Source organism: Rhea pennata, chromosome 14 (genome assembly GCF_028389875.1).
Source record: "Rhea pennata isolate bPtePen1 chromosome 14, bPtePen1.pri, whole genome shotgun sequence".
In the NCBI taxonomy this organism is placed as follows: domain Eukaryota; kingdom Metazoa; phylum Chordata; class Aves; order Rheiformes; family Rheidae; genus Rhea; species Rhea pennata.
In genome coordinates, this window is record NC_084676.1 from 9962990 (window position 1) to 9974735 (window position 11746).

Here is an 11746-nt window from a genome sequence, read left to right on the forward strand (position 1 = left end):
AGGGCGCCAGCCGCCCCCACGGCTGCGTGGGCCCCGCGGGCGGCGGGGGGCAGTGGGGCGGCAGCGGGACCCTGTGCGAGGTGGCAGCGGCGGCCAGCGGCCGCCGCAGCCTCGCGCCTCCGAGCAGGCTTAGCCGCAGCCCGCAGCGTCCAGGCTCCCGATGCGGGCCTCGAGGATGGCGCTGGGTTCAGTGTACTCGTGTGCTGCTTTCTCAGCCCGCTCCGCGCCCTCCTCGCGGTGCCGTCACGCACGAACGGTGCGGGATAGTTCACGGCCCCCCCTGAGCGCCCACGGCCCGGACAGCCGTGCTGCGGCCCCCAGGCCTCGTGCCTGCCCCCCCTCCCCCCCCGGGCTTTGGCCTCCCCGTCCTCCTTTTTCCCCCTCGGCTCTCCCCGCCCCGGACTGAAAGCGCGGCCGAGCGATCCCGCGTGGCTCGGGCTGGGAAGGGGGCCGGGGCCGCGGCGCCGCCGGGCGAGCCCCGAGCAGGCGGCTCCCACGCCGCAGCCCCAGCGCTGCCGGGACGGAGCCGGAGCCGGAGCCCGCCTGGCACCAGCCGGGGTAGCAGCGGGGCTCGTCCGAAGCTGCCGCCGCAACGAGGACGTGCGGTGGCGGGCGAGCCCAAGCTCGCGGCTCCCTGGGAGCCCCTGCCGCCGGCCCAAGCCCTGTGCCAAGCCCCCTGCCCTCGCCTGGCGCCCGCCGTCCCCTTCCGAGACCCCCCGTGCCCGGCGCTGAGCGCCCGCCTGGGGGGAAGAGGCTCCGGCTGCGCCGCTGCCCCGGCGCCTGCCGGCCCCGGGCACCTCGCCCCTGCCTGCCCCGCACCGCGGAGGTTTTCCAGCTTCCGCGCCCGCGGAGAACGCGCGGGCGAGGCGGAACCCCCCGCGCTGGGCGGGGCCAGGCTGGAGGCGCCGCGGGAGGCGGGAGCCCCGGCCGGGGGCTGCCGGGGCTCGGGTCGGGGGCTGCCGCCGCCGGGCGCCCGCGAGGGGCTCTGGGCGGCCGCAGGAACCCTCCTCCCCTGCCCGCCGTACCCCCGCGATTTCTTTTTTTCTTGCCTTTTTTGCACTTTATTTTCCTTTAGCCAGAACAGACCTGCCTTTCACGGTGGCTGCTGCCTGGCCGGCCCCGGCCCCCGGCGGGACCCTGCCGTGATCTCGCCGCGGGGCGGAGGGAGGCCGGGGGCCGGGAGCGGGGTGCGCAAGCGGAGGCGGCCGGGGAGGGAGAGGGGACGGGGCGGCGGGCCGCGGGGCCGCGTCCTGCCCTGCCGGCGGGCCCCGGCGCGCCGCTCGCACCGCGGCCCCGGCTGCCGTTCTGGCTCGCGGGCTCCCTGCCGTGCAGGCTCGGCCAGGACTAGGATCTTGGCAGGAGGCGATGGAGGAGCCGAGCTTTGCTCCAAGAGCTCCCGTCGGAAGGTTCTCGAGAGGGGAGCGGGAAGCTGCGGGAAGGGAGCAAAGCCGCGAGTTTCCAAGGCTTCTGTTGGAACCGCTTGGGGGGGGGGGGGGAATTACAAGCCTGGAAAGGCAGAAGATTTATAGCCCCCCTGCTCCCCTGGCAGGTCCATCTGCTGCTAGAGAGCGCAGTCCAACCACACAATGAGCAGCTTTGCGGAGGGGGTGTATTAGCATAATGCTCATAAAAGAAGGGAATGGAGCTAAGTTCACAGTTTCACAGCCTCACTTGATTTAAAAAAGCCCATAAACGTTTCTTGCTGAGCCTTGCTGGGAGGGAGAAGAGGAGGGAGGGGGCTGGAGATGGGTTTCGCGGTGTGCCGAGCGAGGATGGGAGTCCAGGCAGACAGGGATGGAAATACGGGCTGTGGGTGCGCCTGTGCACCCCATCCAGCTGCTCCTGCCCTGCCAGTACGGAGAGACGAAGCTGCGGGGCGTCCCTGCGAGACGCGGGAGCTGGGCGCGCGCCGTGCACAGAGACGAGAGCGTCCTGCGCGCCGCGTGGCTGCAGGGCTTTCATCGCCTGGTGAGTGGAGTGGGTGGCAGCACAAGAGAAGAAACTTCTTGGACATCTTGAAAACCATCTCCTTTATTTGTTTTCCAAAATGGATAGAGGCCATGGTGTCCTGCAGCTTTTTATTTTTATTTTTTTTTGCCTTTTTTTTTTTTTGCCTTTTTTTTTCTTTCGTGGAGGGAGAGGACTGTTCTTCATCCAAATGTTCTTTGCATTGAACAGGCTTTACTACTTGATGAAACATGATGTTTAAATAGAGCTTTACTGATTGGGCTTTTGTGGAAATCAGTATTGCTTTAACTGAAATTTGTCTTTACAGAGTTTTGACGTTGGAGAAATGTCACTGTGGCCCTTACCATCAGCCTGAGTATCTCTTGTTTGCAGGGGTGACTTCCACTCCTCCAAGGGAGCAACTGAAAGGTGTCCAAGGAGGCAAGGACTGAGTTTTTTGAGACCATGGCTTTAAGAATCTGGCGTGGGAGCTGGGAAGTGCCATGGAAAATATTCTCTCATAAGGGAGGGTCTTGAAGCTGTCAGCCCTTTCAGCGTCTCAAAACAGAGGCTGCGAGTCGGAGTGTTTGCACCCTATAAATAACAGCCATCATCAAGCACTAAAGAGCCCCTTCACTCCCTGGGGAAAGGAATCACCAGGACCAGATGACTGGACGCTAGAACCAGATGATGCAAGTATTTCACACTAGGGCAGAACAGCAAAACCAGCGATGGAGTCTCCTTCCTCCAAAGCTCTTTTATCAAGGTGAGGAACCTTCTCCCGGGAGGATCCTGCTGCAATACCAGGATCCTGTGGAGGGGTGGATCTGGCCAACCCTGGCCTCAGCTCTCAGCCAGACGCCTCCCCGGTCACCATCCTGACAAGCTGTGGTGGCACCTGGTGCTCGTGTGCTGGGGGATTCAGGAGAGCTTCCCGCTGCCCCACCGCACGGGCTGGCTGCAGCCCCTTTGCATGGCGATGCTTCCCCGGCTCCGCTCTCACCACTGCTGCTGAGGCAGGACTTTGGCTCTCCAGCATTCGTATTTATTGCCAGGAAGCCAGGATCTTGCCAACTGAGGGGAGACGATGTCTAGGCAATGGAGTTGGGCCAGGGGAGGCGGTAAAAGCCAGCAAGAAGGAGAGACAGGCTGGCACTGCTGAGCAGCTTTGGCGGAACCACGGCTAGGAATGACGGGGCATTTCTGGTCCGCTGTCGCGTGGGATCACATCCTCAACCCCACGTGAAGCTGAACCTCTGCGAGATGTGAGGACACAGCAGGTCTGGGGTACAGAAATAGTTCCCCTGTCCTCCAGCTGGATGGAGAAACACCAAATCTTTAGTGTCTGGCCTCGCTCTCCTGAAACCCTGAGCCCGAGCCCAAAGTCGAGGCACTGTGTTTTCTGCACGTGCATGAACACACCAGGCTTTCAGAGAGGCAGCTAGCCAGCGGGAGACGGGCGGTACTCTGAGAACTTTCCAGGGGAGATGTACTGTATTTGTATTTATTTTGAAAGGATAATTAAAAAAGATCCTCCTCTTGAATAACAGCCATGCAAAATATTTCTTCTAATTTCCCTCATGATTTGAATGTGATGCATTTGTATTTTGTGAAAAAATAACGCTGTTTTTAATATCTGAAAAAATTTCATTACGGTATTTTTATTACCTGTTCCTATGGAAAACCCCCAGATTACAAAGTTTATAGAAATCTTTTGTGAGTTGCATGTTTTCCTATAAACATGCACACATCTTGTTTTGAAGAGATGCGATGCGCTACACATTAGAGGACATTTATAAATGAAGAATATATTTACAATGTCTAAGACTGTGAATATGAATCACACATTTAAATGTCACCGTTTAATTCAAAAAAATGCCACAGATGTAAAATAGACTTTAAATGTCAAAGTATAGATGACAAAAACATGTTTCTTGCATACAGCAAAATTGCCTTGTAACAAAACCACATTAATCCTGGCTTTCCAGGGGCTGAAGCTAACCAAGCTCTGCGAGCGGTTTCCCTTTGAAGAAGACGCACGGAGGAGAGAAACGTGAAACCGCGGGGCCGGCGCCGGCGATGGCTCGCACATGTGCCCGCCGGAGCGCGCCGGCACCGCGGCTGCGCGGGGCCGGGGGCCGCCGCCGCCCCCCGCTCTCCGGCGGCACCGGCGTCGCCCCGGGGCGCCGCTCGGGGCAGCCCCCGGCACGCAGCCGGCGTCCTCCGGGCGGCCGGAGGCCTCGTGACGCGGGGGCGGCTGCCGGGCTGGGGGTCCCGGAGCTTTTTATTTTATTTTATATTTTATTTTATTTTATCATTTTATGCATTTTTGTGCCAGGGGTCCCGGGAAGGCTTGCCCGGGAGCTCGTCTCGGTTTAGCCAGAACGAGTTGGAGGGGGCGGGGGTCCGTGCTGCCCCCCTCTCCCACGGCGAGAGGCAGCCGTGGACGGGGACCGGGCGTCCCCGGAGACCCCCCCCCCCCGCCCGGCGCGGGCTCCGAGGGGCACCGTCCCGCGGCTCGGCGGGGGCCCGCGCAGGGCGGCGCGCGCCCCTGCGGCGTGCCGGAGCCCGGGACGCTCCCGCCCCCGCCGAGGAGCCGGGCGCACCCGGAGGCGGGAGCAGCGGCAGCGGGAGCCTCTCGCAGCTCCAGCGGGGAGGAGGGCGGCTGTTGGGGTGCTCCTGCTCCGCCAGCGCAGCCCCGGGAGGGCCCGCAGGGAAGCCGGGGCCAGCGCTCGCGGAGCGGCTCCGGGGCTCGGCCGGCCCGCGAGGCAGCGAGCAGCCGACGAAAGCAGAGGCAGCTGTGAAGAAGGGAGGCCCGAGGCGCCGAGCAACCAGCTCGCGCGGGCTGGAGAGACGTGGGTGGCTCTGGCTCTCCTGGCAGTTCTTCCTGGCGCCAACCCAGCCTCCCGTGGCGCCCGGCTCTGCGCAGACCTGCCCGAGCACCCTGCGCCTCGCCTCCTTCCCGGGCCAGCGCTGGAGCCCCCCGTGCGAGGCGCTCCGGGCGCGAGGAGCAGGGCCGCCCGCACGAGCCCGGGGCGCAGCTCCGTGTCCCCCAGCAAGGCCTCCAGGCGCGGAGGAGGGCCGCGCCGCTGCGGGGTTCGCTTTCGGGGCCGGTCCCGGGCTGCCGGGAGCACCTGGGGGTGCTCGACGACAGCGGCTGCCCCGTCGTTTTGGCACCGTCGGGCGAGCGGTTTCTGTGCCCCTCCTCGACTCGAGCTCGCCGCCGCCGCCGGGCCCGCGCCGGGGCCGCCCGGCCGCCCGCGTTCCTCCAGCCCCGCGCAGCCTCCTGCCTCCGCGCACCGGCCGTGCAGACCTAACACGAATCAAACGCCTCGCAGCGAGCCAGAATAAATATTTTATGGTAGATTACCAGAGCTAATAATTACAAAAATCTGTACTTATGGCCCGAAGCCAGGGAAGGATTTGCAAGCAGCTGGTGGCCACATGAGCGCGGCACCCCGCGCTGCCCGGCCGGGCCACCGGCCCCCTCCCCGCTCGCGCCCCGCGGGGAGCGGTCTGGGACCGGGCCCCCCGAGGGCTGTGGGCCACGTGTGCCCTGGGCATCTCCCCAGCTCCGGTGGCTGGAGTCACTGGTGGGCTCCCAAGCCCCCTGGGAATGTCAGAGGTCTGTCCCAGGCAGACGTTGCCGTGCCCCATGCCGCGGTGGGGGAGAGGGGAGGGCGCACGCGGGAGCACCGCGCTCTGAGCAAGGGACTTGACTCTCAGGGTGCTTGGGACTGTCTTAATGCTGAAGGTCTGGGGGAAGAAAACATTGCAAAGGGAGGAAAGGCTGGGAGGGGGCAAGGGAGACAGGAGGGGGAGGGAAGGCCCTGGCGGACGATGGAGCGGGGTCATTTTACCCATTTCACTGCTCAGAGGCGGCTTCTGGGGTACGGCCACCCTGCTCCAGCCAGCCTGCTGGGACCAGGTGATCTCCAGCGGTGCCTTCCCTCCACAGCTACTTGGTGATTCCTTGGCCAGCAGAAACCACTTCATCCCCAACGCTTCTCTGGCCTGGCTGGGGTGGGGGGGCGTGGGGAGAGCCGCAGGGGGAACGTGCCCCCGGGAGGCAGCAGAGCCGACTTGCAGGAGGAGCCTGGGGATGCCCAAGAGGCTCCTGCACACCCTGAACGCACCTTCCTGTGTTTTCTCTCCATTTTTTGGTGTGTGCCGTGTCGCTGGAGCAGGGCTGGCAGCCCTGGGAGGAGCCCATCCATGGCAAGGCTGGCAGACTGGTGCTGCTGGTTCCCAGCAGAGCGCTGCTGGTGGGACGCTGCAGGGTGAAGGGGATCTGGTCCTGGCAGGCTGGGGATTTGCCATTCTCGCTCCTTCCCTTTTGGGTCAAGGCGGGTTGCACCGTCTGCGTGTCCTCGCGGCTGCTAAGCTGATACCATCCCTGGGAGGGATGTTTCAGGTCTGACTGCGTGCTTGGAGCTGCACGAAGTGCGTACAGGGAGAGAAACCCTGCCCCAGCATTGCATGAACTCCTTGGACAGGCACTGCAGCCCAGAGAACACACCTGGCAAAGACGGAGCCACAGGCTGCCTTGCCACCCCCTTGCTGCAGCCTCGTCTCTATGGGGCTGGGCTAGAGGAGGACTGGAAGTGGGAGCAGGAGTAGGAGTAAGCCTCCACGGAGGCTACTGGGAAGGAAATAAATCTCCACTCACAGCAAATGCAGATTTCCCCATGGCTCTTGCCCATCTCACGGGGCCCCAATTTGTGCAGTCCCGCAGCAAAACCCTCTGCAGCACCCAGCAGGCAGGAAGCCAGGAGCAGGGAAGCAAGTTCACTGCAGCGAGCTCTTCCCTTCCTTCATCAGCACCAGAGGCCCTGGGCTTGCAGTGGATATGCTGTCAAATAAATAAATAATGCATATTTTCCCTTCCTCCTTGCATGGATTCTGAGAAAAATAAGATGGACTTCAGGTCACCACCGAGCGCTCCCAAGCTCTGCTCCTCCGGGTTCGTGACGGCCGATGACTCAGACAGTAAACAGCAGCGGTATCCACAGCTCCAGCCCCGCTTGGCTCTGCTCCTGCCTTGGCCAACTTCAGCAACAATAGTGTTGGCCTTGAGCACGGCTTGCTCGCGGAGCTGCAGACTCCTCTAAAGGCAAGACATCCGCTGCAGTGGTTTTGATTTAGACAGTGAGTTGGGCAAAAACAGGGAGGGTGAATCATAGAATCATAGAATGGGTAAGGTTGGAAGGGACCTCTGGAGATCGTCTAGTCCAACCTCCCTGCTCAGCACGGTCACCTAGAGCATGTTAGACAGGGCTGCATCCAGACAGGCCTTGAAGAGCTCCAGAGAGGGAGACTCCACAACCTCTCTGGGCAACCTGGTCCAGTGCTCCGTCACTCTCACAGGGAAGAAATAAAGGAGAAGGAAGGAGCAAGCGAATTTGGGCAGAGGTGCAGGGAAGAGGGAAGAAGGCCTGTGGCTCATGTTGAGCAGAGAGGCTCAAAAGCGCTTTGCAGACATCTGCCTGCTCTTCAGCCCAGCGGGGGACTCAGCCCTGGACCTTGCTGGAGCAGGTGGATGTAACTTCCTGGCTGCAGAGCGCGAGGAAGCGAGGCGCAGCAATGTGCCCAAAGGCTGCAGAGAGCAAAGCCCGGGCTCTCTGCAAGCTGCGTGCAAACGTGCCGCACTGGCCTCCCCGGAGCGGCTCCGGTGCTGGGCAGAGCAGTGTCGGGGGAAATCTGCCCCAGTGCCCCCGCGTGCCCGAGTGCTGCGGCTCAGGAGGGCCGGGGCTGCCCGATCCCCTGCGAGGGCTTCGCGTTCGAAGCTTTCACATTGCAACAAGGTGCGCAGGGCTGGCGGTGCCGGGACCCGCCGGGCGCCACCAGCCCGTGCCCCTGGGAGGCCTTCGGGGCGCAGCGCTGCGCGGAGGTGGCGCCCGGCGCAGCCGGCCCCGGCTCGGCCCTTCCTCCGGTTTAATCAAAGCCATGAGGCCGCCGGAGCCGCAGCCTTTGGCTGTGCGCGGACCTTGGCTTTCAGCAATCAACAGGAAATGGGAGATGGATTTCTCGGTAAACTGGGCTTTCCATAAACAGTCTGAGGGGGCTGACCGGCGATGGCGGGAGCAGCTCAGAGCCAGGGCCGGGATTTACAGCTGTTTATTGCATTTCTGTGCTCCCTCTTCCTCCTCCTGCTTGGCAGTTCAGGGGTCTGCTCCGGCCAGCCCCAAGCCTGCAGGGGAAGCGATGCAGAGCTGCGAGCGGCCCCTCTGCTCCGCGATCGCGTGGGCTTGTGCCACTTCCCACCCTGCACACGCTGCGATCTTCTTGCCGGTGCAGCTGGGCACGCACCCATGGTGTGCAAGCAGCCTCCCCTGTGGATCCTGTGCCCCTTCTCCCCGCACACCCGTGTGCAATGCGTGTGCTGGCCCCGCACACCCCGTGTTTGCAGCGCAAGCACTGCCATCCTTGCACTGCACGGGACAAAGTGCAGAGCCGGGGAGGGAATCGTGTCCATTGGGCAACTCTCCCCCCGCCACTTGCCAGCTAATCCCCCCCCTCCCCGCCCCCCCGGCACTTGGCACGGCTGGGAGAGCCAAGCTGTGTTTAACCAAAGCTCGGCTCTCCCCGGCTGCCGGAAGCATGCTTCTTGCTTTCTGCTCTCAGGCTGCCTCCGCCCGGGTTTCAGGACAAGCCAAGCCTGCCCCCGGGACGGATTTCAGGCCTGAGAGCTCAGCAGAGGAGCCAGGTACCGCTGGTCGTTTCTGGAGGTGTTTGGCCTGAATTCCCGAGTACTTTCCCTCGGGGTTCTGGGAGAGACACTTCGGCTCCGAGGGCAGCAGCTGGTGCTTGCTGCGGGAGGCGCCGGTGGGAAAAGGCCGCCGTTGCCGGCCCTGGATGGTGTGCGGACGGCCCCGGCACCACCGGGGCTGCGCAGAGGCCAGCGGGGATGCACGGAGCCGGGCACCAGGGTCCCGGGAGGTTTGCAGCCCGGCGAGGGGCACGAGCCGGCGGGGCAGCCGGGCGCCTCGCCGCACCCGCGTCCCTCATCCCGGCAGGCTTCCGAGGAAGCTGGGGGCCTGGAGCTTTGCTGTTCCGCCGCTCTTCCGAGGGGCCGGGTAGCGCAGGTGGGGGGGGGGGCCGCGCGCCGGTGCCGCTCCGAGGGCCGGCCGCAGGCGCGCTCGCCGGGGCCGCGCGCTCGCCGGGGCCACGCGCGTGCCTCCCCGCCGGCGCCGGCGCCGCGGCACAGAGCCGGCTGTGTTTCGGGGGCCGGGCCGCGGCGGGGGCCCTGCTCGCGGAGCCGCACAAAGCGGCTTTCTCTGCGCTCTGGCCCCGGGGGGAAGCGGCTCCTCTGCAAACGCAGCCGCCTGCGTCAGAGGCAGACGGCGGCAAGACGCGGGTTTCCGCCGGCGGGCGAGGGTGGTCGCGGCGGCCCCCGGCAAGCTGCTGCTCCCACCGTTAGTGCGCCGTGACGTCTGCCAGGCCGCGCCACGAGCCAAACTGCCCCAGCTTTGTTCTGGGGGGGTCTTTTTGGCCTTGAAAAGTGCAGAGATGCCCTGCCGAAAGGCGAGACCTGCGAGGCAGATGTGAAAATGAGGGGTGAGAGACTTGGAAGCGGACCGATTTCTGCAGTTTGGGGTCTGTGCCAAGCGCCAGTGCATGACTCTAACTCCCAGCAGAGAGCTGGGGTGGCTTCTGCTCCTCACCAATGTGAATTAGCAGGTACGCAGCACGAATTGGCAGGCAGTGCCAAAACTTTCCATCAAAAGTAAATTGTACAGCCCACCAAAACACAAGCTGCTCTGTGTAGCTGTATAGACATTTTTGGCATGTGCATATGTGCATGTTTTGGCACCAAAATGCACATCCTATTTCCACATGATGGATATGCAAGAAATGTGTTTCCCTGCAGAGAGGGGCTGTGTGTATCCCTGGCTGTGGTCGGAGCAGGGCTGGCAGAGGGACGTGCGCTGGTGCAGCACATCCCGGGAATGGGATGCTGGCCAAAGAGAAATACTGCCTGGAAATGGGATGAGCTGGACCAGAATCGTCTTTTGGAAGAAAGCTGCTATGTGGGCGTGTTTGTGCGTGAGAACGTTGGACCAGGGAGTATGCTGAAACAGAAGGGTTTGATTTTTCATTTGAAATGGCCTTTCTGATCTCTTGGAATATAAAATGAAGCATTACAAGAAAAAATAAATTTCCAAATCAGAGCAAACTGTTCCTCCCCGCCCCAAAAAATCCCCTTCACGGTCACATTTTTTTCTTGCATGCTTCTTCTTCCGCCTTGGCGCGAAGCTGCGCCTCCAGGTCTCAGATGTCTCCGTGTCGCGGCTCTGCCGTCCCCGAGCCGCCGTGCCGGGGGGTTGGCACGCGTGGCTCGCCCTTGGGGCGCGCTCGCTCCCGGCGCGCTGGGGACGCGCTCCTTGCTGTGCCGAGGGGCGCGCGAGCACGTGGGGCTGGCCACAGTCACATTGCCAAATCTTTGGAGGAAGAAAGAAACCTCGCGGAAGCGGCTTAGCTGCCTCTGTGGATTATGAGCATAAGCAAAATGTGCCCGATCCCGTGGGGAGGCGGAGAGCAGCGACGGTGCGCGGTGCCCTGGGACGCGGCTCGCGGCCGAGCTTCGCCTCCTCCCAGGCGGGCGGCAGCAGCAGCGAAAGGGGGCCCGCGCCACGGCCCGCTGTCAGGGGCGATGCCACAGCTGTCCCTGGGGCGAGGGGGCCGGGACGCCCGACCTGGCGGAGCGTCGGTTTTGTGCCGCGGGAAGTTCCTGCAGGTTTTGCTATTGCAGCTGTAAATCAAAAGAGCAACTTGTAAGCGGGCCAGTTCTCCAGGGGAATAGCATTTCCTAGCCATGCAATGGTTTGCAGGACTGTAGCCCGGACTGTCATCGGCAGCGCGACCCCTTTGCTGGTGCAGGCGAAGAGGATGACTACCGGGTGTCCGAGGTGTCAAGCCACGTGCGGCTCTCTGGACTAGTGCTCCTACCTGGCCGATCCCTCCTGCTGTCTCTGGATAAGAGCCAAGAAGGATTTGAATTGATATTTTTATTCCCATGAGGAGGTCAGTTTATCCCTGGCTTCCTACTTTTATTCTTTATGATGATATTTGTTTTAATTTGTCCCCAGTGAGGTGTATGAGTGTCCGGCACGACATGGCTCAGGCTGTCCCCAGGACGTGCTATTGCTGTCCCTCATCGGACATGTCCCCCAGCCATGCTACTGCTGTCCCCGTTGGACACCCCTCTCTCGGCAGCGTGGCCCTCAGAGGGGGGTTACAGCCCTTGTGGCCACTCTGACGGGGCCCAAGCACCGGCGATGCTCAGGGCTGGGGGCGAAGGCGGGTGGGCAGCAAAGCCGGGGGCTGGTCCCTGGCTGGGAGAGGAGAGCAGAGCAGAGCAGAGCAGAGCAGAGCAGAGCAGAGCAGAGCGGATGCTCTTGGTCCAGGTCCCGCGTTGCCAGCAGAGCCGCTCTCGTGTTATTTTCATCACTAAGGGGGGTCGCGGGCCTGAGCTTCGCCAGGCTGCGGCGGACGCAGTCTGAGTCATGCGCCCGGCCCCGGCGAGGCTCTCGGCCAGCCGAGGCGGGATGTTGCTCCGTCTCGGCCACTTCCAGCTCCCCGCCCCACAGGAGCGCTCCGACCCCGGAGCGCTGCGGAGACCCCGCTGATTAGAGACGTCTCACATTCCTCCCTCCGCCAAAGGGATATTTTATCAGCATTTTTTTTTCCTGCAGACTATTTTCTTTTCATGAAAACATTAAATGGTCTGCGAGATAAGGAGTAAATTTATAGCAGTTCACACCAAAGTAGCCAAGACACTGGCAAGGAAAAATGCCGT